Genomic DNA, 7,473 nt, shown 5'->3' with positions numbered 1-7,473 from the left:
GTCTACGGCTCCATTGCGTGTGCTCGAGGTAGAAGTTTTGTATAAATATATCGTCATGCTATTAAGTATTTTGGTTTAAGTTCTTTTATTTATAAGAGGTGGAATAGAATAACCCGGTTTTTTATTAAGAGTGACACGTGTCACATTTTTATCAGAACTGATGTGGCAACCTAACCGACTCTGTCACGCCCCCGTTTTGGGATAAAAGGGGAAACGCGAGTTTGAGTGGTTAAAACGATTTAAATGGAAGCGTACATTTACAACATATAAATTGTAACTTCTTATTATATTATTCATGTCTAATAATAAATCTTTTACAACACCATGAATTTCAATAAGAAATATACTATACAAAGTAAAGGTTTGGTCGATCCACAATGACTATTGCTTTTAGCGAGTTCTACGCCATTACAAAGAAATAACTCCGTCTTACTGTGTTATCTGAAAAGATTTGGGGAAATAAGGGGTGAGTTTGACAACGCAGTGAGGAAATCACAACAATAAAAGTGTAATTTTCTTTTCAGGAACACTAAATAGAGTTCAAGTAATTTAGCAAGTAAAGAAATAGTTAAATGACATATAATTAGATTAAATGCAACATGGTGCTTGAATCATTTATACAGTGTGTCAGTTTTACCCTCCACCGGCCCACCTCCGCTATTTAACCGTGAGCGGCGCACGTTACGTTTGGCATATCCATGGGGACCGATCCCGAAGGCCCAAAACGCTCATCCTGTCGTCACAGAGAAGAGTTGTCGGGTTAGGAACTTCCCTAGGTGAAGACCCCCCGACCGATAGCCCACACTTTTAGTGTGGTTGCCATGCTACCCCTACTTGAATCCGGATCAACACTCGATACAGCCGTGGGGCAAAACTGTGTGTAATATATGCACATAAATTACAATGATGCCATCATTTTTCGCTCACATGGAGTACATGCAATATATACAATATAGTGCACAAATACAACTATACCAAAACCTCATGAAATCATCATATAACACATATACATTTGATATCATATAATCACATGATTTCTCAATCACATTCGATAATAAGAATATTATCATGCCAAAATATTAAAGAGATAATTAATATAAAGGAATATAGGTGTTTAGGAAAAATCCCCGACTTTTTCTTTTGAAAAGTCTTATTAAAATTTTGTCGGAGTTTTTAGGTTGTGTTCCCTTACCTGGACTAGCCGTTAGCATCGGAGTCAAGCTTTTACCTAAAGAATCTTAGAAGAATCTTAGAAGAACATTCTAAAATTTGAAGCCTAAAACTTAAATTAAAGTATACATAACACGTAACCCGAGATTCTCCAAATTGTACGGTCTGTCAACAACCTTAAATCCACAATATTACTTAGTGACTTAACTACCAACGAGCGTAACTCATTCAGCCCCAATCACACAAAATCTTCCAAAAATGGCAACCCCCCTTGAAAACCTATTCCTTAGTCCGAGAGTCCATGACCCAAACAACTTAATATTATTCTAACTCATGCCAATCAAGTTTAGCAAGTACTAAATATATTAACACTTGATTCACAAAACATTCATAAAATCTCAACTGCAACAATTCTTAAATCACCAATCTGTAACTCATACCAAAATCATTCACTAATGTCATCTTCCAAAATAAATCACCCAGACCATTTACAAAAACAGCAATTAAAATCACACAATAATTCAAGAAAACCATCAAAGAATCATAATTACCCTACAATGCATCTATTCAGTACTTCTCACAAAATCCTGTTTAAAAGAACTCCAAACTCAATTTACAACTCAATTTTTAAGAATAATATTCCTGCCGTCAAGATCCTAATTCAACAGTAATATCCATCACTAAATCATTAATACTCGAAAATTATACTTTGAATTAACCAATATAAGTTCAACAAATCTCTAACAAAATTAAAGTATCCAAAATCTTCAATAACTATTATGTTCTCTACATACCATCATTCACAAACTACTCAAAATCAAATCTCAAATCAGCCCTCATCCACAACTTAATTAAATGAGAGAAGTATCCAAAATCATGTTAGCATCTACTAAGTCGAATCAAAATAAAATCCAAACCCAATTATCATTTAGCCAAACAATAAGCCAAAACCCATAAAATACCCATAATCTGCAACAAAATCCTCAAACATAATAAGTACTCTTAATCCGCAATTCATACAGCCCGCACTAAGAACACATAAACTATAAATCAACTAGATGGAATCAACAAGAAAACACCCATACTTAACACTGTTCGGCCAACACGGCTACCTAATCCCAAACCCTCATTCCAAAATCATACACTGAACCGAATCACAAACACCCACTGCCAATTATCCAAAATCACCACAAGCAGAAATACTTCACAACACCTATATCACACGGCTACTGTCCAAAACAAAGGACACTACATGGTTTAGTCAAACTGTACACTCAGCAGAAAAATCACAACAATCAACCGGAAAACAAGCTTAAGAATCATCCCAATCAATCCTCAAATTAAGCATTTAACTAAGAATTATTTTAGGAATTTACCCAGAAAATCCGCCGGAAAGGTCGCCGGATTTCGGCTCAGGTCACCGATCTTGGAGGATCGGGTTTTTGGGTGTTTCGGGTCACGATTCGGCTAAGTTCACGGGTCACGGTCCAGGCTCCATCAATCGTCGACCCACAAGTAGAATCGGCCAGAACTCGGGTCGTCGGCGTCGATCCATGGAGGATCGGCCTCCCCTGGGTCACGGGCTCGCCGGTTCTCTTCCCCCTCCGGCTACCTCTCTCCCGATCTCTCGGTCTCTCTCTGTCTCCCGATCTCTCTCTCTCTGTGCATCTCTCTCTCTCCCTCAGTCTCTCGCTCACTCTCTGTCTCTCCCTGTCCGTGTGTCTTGGGCGGAAGAAGAGAAAGGCGAGGAAGAAGAAAATAAGAAGAAAGAGAAGAAGAAATAAGAAGACAACTTGTTGAGCAAGTTGTAAGATTTTTTTTTTTTTTTACTTATTAATTAAGTTAACTTAACTTACAAGAAATGAGATTTTTTTTTTTTTTTTTTACAACTTATTGATTAAGTTAACTTAACTTACAAGAAATGAGATTTTTTTTTTTTTTTTTCTAAAAATATATATTGACTAATAAAAATCTAGGGCATTACAGACTCTGTTAAGTTTGTGGATGGAAAACGACTTCAATGAGTAATTTGTAATTTTCGCGTATCACAAGGACCTTACAATTATTTTTTATACTACAACGAGTAATTTGTAATTTAGGCTAACCACATGGACCATTAGTGTAATTTTTCCTGATATCTTTATTCATTACAAACTATAATGTCATTCATAAAATATTGGGACTCAGAGCATAATCCGCAACATAAGCACCTTCTCTATCCAACTCTCTCTCTCTCTCTAGGGTTTTTTGAAATGTAGATGGAGGCTTAGGGTCGTAGGGTTCTATTTATAGGCGTGTTGGGGCGTTCAAAAGGGTTGAGGTGTCTTATCCCTTTTCAAAAAATCTCTTCAAACAAACATCTATCGTTCATTGGAAACTTTGATCATTTTGCACACTGATCATCCGAATCCAACTTCGAATGTTCGCCCAGGTAGAAAATCCAAATAGTCCAAAATTCTACATTCCAATGCTTAGAATCAAGAGTAATGATAGGCAGGGGCCATCTTGCCGGCCCCTGCCCGGCCCTTTCCTACGTGGAAAGGGCCATTTCAGTTTTAAAATATTTTTTTTTTGTTTAAAAAAAAAAAATTAAAAATTTCAAAATTTGAAAACAAAACTACTGCAGCACCTCATTTTCTGATTTTTGTTCCCCGAGCTTCCCCCCAAATTTTTCCTCCCTCTCTCCATCTACCCATTTTCTTCCCACCGTCGACCACCACGCACGACCCGCCACCGTCGTTCTCCATCTTCGGCCAACATTCGTTCTCCGTCGTTCTTCCAGTTCCGGCCGTCTTCCAGTTCCCGCGACCATTCAAAACCAGTGCAGTACGTCTTCTTCTCTGTAGCCAATTCGCCACTGTCGACCACTCACGAGCCTGCCACTCCACTGTGCTTTTTCCATCTCCGGCCAAAACCCAACCACCGTGCGTTCTCCATCTCCGGTTCGACTCTGACGACCCAACCACCGTACCACCACGAGCAGCCCCAGCCAAACCACCGCCGCCGCCGAGCCCATCCACCGTAAGGTTTTCTTAGTTTTTTTTTTTTGTTTTTGTTTTTATCTTTCCTTTTGATTTTCTCTCCAGATTCGATTTTTTTAGTTGTTTTTAGGTGAGATTTGGCTGATTCTTGGTCATTATTCCGTGCCCTAGATCTTGAAAAGCCAATACCCAAAAGCTTGAGCTTTTAGATCCTTTAACCGGGGGTACAGATTTTTGCGTGGATTGGGGATCTCATCGAGCTCGATTAAGCTCATTTCCTTTCCAGGTAATCTGTCATAGTGGTGCTTAAATTCGTCTTTTTCCTTTTTTTTTTCAAGAACAAATTTTGGCTTTTGCTTAAAGTTAGCATGTAATATTATACTGGTAAAGCATAGCTTGCAAGTTGTTAGATTATTATACTGGTAAGGTCTCTTAGGTTCAGACATTTGATTTTTTGATTTACGGGTTTTGGTTCAGATATTTGATATGATTTTGTTTGGGAATTCTATGGTTGGTTGTTGAGAATTCTGTAGAAAATAAAACATAAAATGGCAAAACAGAATGGAATGAAAATTTTGGGTGTTACATGTTCTGCTCGATGAAATGACTGACTGGCTAACTGGCCTGGGATGATTGGGGTCTTTGTTAGCTTGAGCACTTCTTTTTTTTTCAACAAGTTTTAGATGTTCCTGTGAACTATAATTTAAAGAAACAACACAAAAGATCTGAGTCAATAGGTCGTGAATTTTTAGTTCAATTGATACAAGAAACGCTACTTACAATTAATTGGCAGGGTCACTTTGAATGAAACTTGTTTGATGAATTTTTCATAACAATTTTGTGTACAAGTCTGATTTTTTAAGCTATGTGGTTTTTAAAGCTATATTCCATTATAAAAATCTACCACATGTTATTTCACAAATTTTGTTGGAAGTGCTTTATTGCAAGCTCTCCATGCTTGGACTTCTATACTTGTCTCTGCCCTTTTGAAGCAATTTGGAGAGTTGACAAACTGTAAACTCTCGAACAGTCGAACTGGTTGTTTATATTCAGTCATTTCTTGCTCTTTTATATAGTACTTCTTGTTTTGTGTCTGTTAGTGTACTGCGATTTTTTTTTCCCCATACTAGCTCATGTTTTTGTACTTAGCAACAACAACAACAACAAAAAAAATGTTCATGTTTTTGTAATGTGACATGGTTTGATTCTCTTAATTATGGCTTCATTTTAGTTGTAGCTTACTATTTTATCCATTTCTTCTGTTGGCACATAGTTGTTACACAGAATGTGCTTAGGTAGATATACTATAACAGTTGTGAGAGCCAAATTTACAAGAGGAATTTTACCTCAAAATGCGTTAATCTGATGCTGAATTTTGTTTGTATATCTGTTGTTATATCTTTTAGGAGCAGAAATCAAAATCCTTCTTAGATGCATATGCATCATTTCTCTGTTTTTTAAGTGTTTGATGCATCATTTTAGATTGTTTATCTATATTAAACTATGTTATTTTATTTTATTATTTTCTTTCCCTTTGTCTTGTTTTGTTCTTCTATGCTGAATTTTCATACTCATTGGTAAATATATATTTTGAAGTTCCGCATGATTTATGTATCTCTAAACTTCTTGCAGAATGGATGTATACAACACCCAATAGGTGGATTAGGGGCAAGGGATGTGGTAAACGTCCAAGAAGCCAAATCTTCAAAGATGTTTGAAGAGGAAGAATAATGACAGACATAAAACCTTCTTGTTGTCATACTTCCGGTCGACATGTTTTTTTATGTGTCAAACTTTGTGTTGTATTGGCTTTTGGAGTTGTGATACTTTTGAAGTCTGATCTTGTTTGGTTGTATTATGGATTGCAAAAATGTAATGTTGTGCTTTGAACAACTTATTGGTTATATTAAATTCTAATATTTTTTATTGCGGTTGTATATCTATAGTAATTCTTTTCATGGGCTATTTTGTTATTATAGAGCTTGAAGGATCTTCCTGGCTTCCTTAATCACATACACATAATTTGTTGTGGGGTAAACAAATCTGTTAAATGTTTAATCAAAGCTACCAATGGTGTGCTCTCATTCCAAATGCCTTAATGTTCCACCACAAGTTAGATGAACATTATTATACATCAAGGCTAGAATTCTTACAATCTATAAGTACACTCTTGCAGTTTATTAACCATTTAACAATTTATTATTACATTCTGCTGGCATAACCTTAATCCCTCAAATATACACAAACAACCTGCATTGCATTTCATTTATCAAACCATAACAGAATGTTTCATCACAATCTGTCATTGTTGCTGTACATCCATAATTTCTAGAGAGCCTAACCATAGCATTACATTGTAAAAAATATTCCTACATTACATTGTTAGATTCTTTAATGTAACCTTTGCTGGTAAACGCTCCTCAGGACATCCAACCTCATCTCTCTTTGAGTTTTCCTAAAAAAATTAATACATGTAATATGGAGAAAGTGCTCGATACACATGATGATTCCACCAAACTTCTAAATCTGCAAAAATTCTATATCTACAACTGGAACTTCTGTATTTGCAAAAATTATCAAGCTTTCAGGAGGAGGAAATATTGATACAGTGGCATGTCTTTTGAAGTAAAGGAGACCAAGCAAGAGCTGCAAAATTTAAATGGTAATGCAACCCATCAGTGCAAAATTTAGAGAATGAGATATTACGTACTTCCAACACATCAGTGCGAAAATGTATATGCTCATAATAAAGCATTGAAATTCTAATCACTTCCAGGGAAAAAAAACATAAGAAAATCAAATCAACTATTTGAAAGAAAAATCTCATTCTTAAACAAGAAAACTCCATATAAATGGCAGTACTAAAGCTTTCAGACCAGACTAACAGCATGAATTCTTCTATCAAACCGGGGAAAAGAAATAAGAATAGAAAATAAAAGCATACAATATGAGGTGGAATTTAAACGCACCACGTAGGAAAGGGCCGGGCAGGGGACGGCTTGCCTATCATTACTCCTCATCACCCACCTCTTTTCCTCCCCCTCCTCTTTTTTTTTTTTTTTAAAAAAAAAAATCTTTCTGGAAAATTAAAATTATTTCTTTATGCAACTTTCTTATGGATTTCCAGCATACTAGATGGAAAGACCATCAAACAAGAAGAGGGAAAGACCACTAATTCAACAATAAAGAGCAACATTAGCTCTAGTCACTAGAAAACAGCCATGGAATTCAAATCTACCATCAGATTTGACACAAACCAAAACAAAAAAAAATATGGACTCAAATAAGGATAAATGCCAATAAGTCTAAAACAAATGAGATG

General features: G+C 36.0%; 1 long non-coding RNA gene across 1 annotated transcript; it reads right to left on the bottom strand.

Annotated features, from left to right (window-relative positions):
• Nucleotides 1-269: 269 nt before the first annotated feature.
• Nucleotides 270-2,906, bottom strand: LOC133870300 (uncharacterized). The gene is made up of 2 exons (XR_009900688.1): nt 2,547-2,906; nt 270-441 (listed from the first exon to the last, which is right to left on the bottom strand). It is a non-coding gene; the product is annotated as an uncharacterized LOC133870300 (long non-coding RNA).
• Nucleotides 2,907-7,473: the final 4,567 nt, after the last annotated feature.

The sequence above is a fragment of the Alnus glutinosa genome, chromosome 6 (genome assembly GCF_958979055.1).
Source record: "Alnus glutinosa chromosome 6, dhAlnGlut1.1, whole genome shotgun sequence".
NCBI classification, from domain to species: domain Eukaryota; kingdom Viridiplantae; phylum Streptophyta; class Magnoliopsida; order Fagales; family Betulaceae; genus Alnus; species Alnus glutinosa.
The sequence above is the reverse complement of the archived record's forward strand: the minus strand, read 5'-3'. Positions and strand labels throughout refer to the sequence as shown.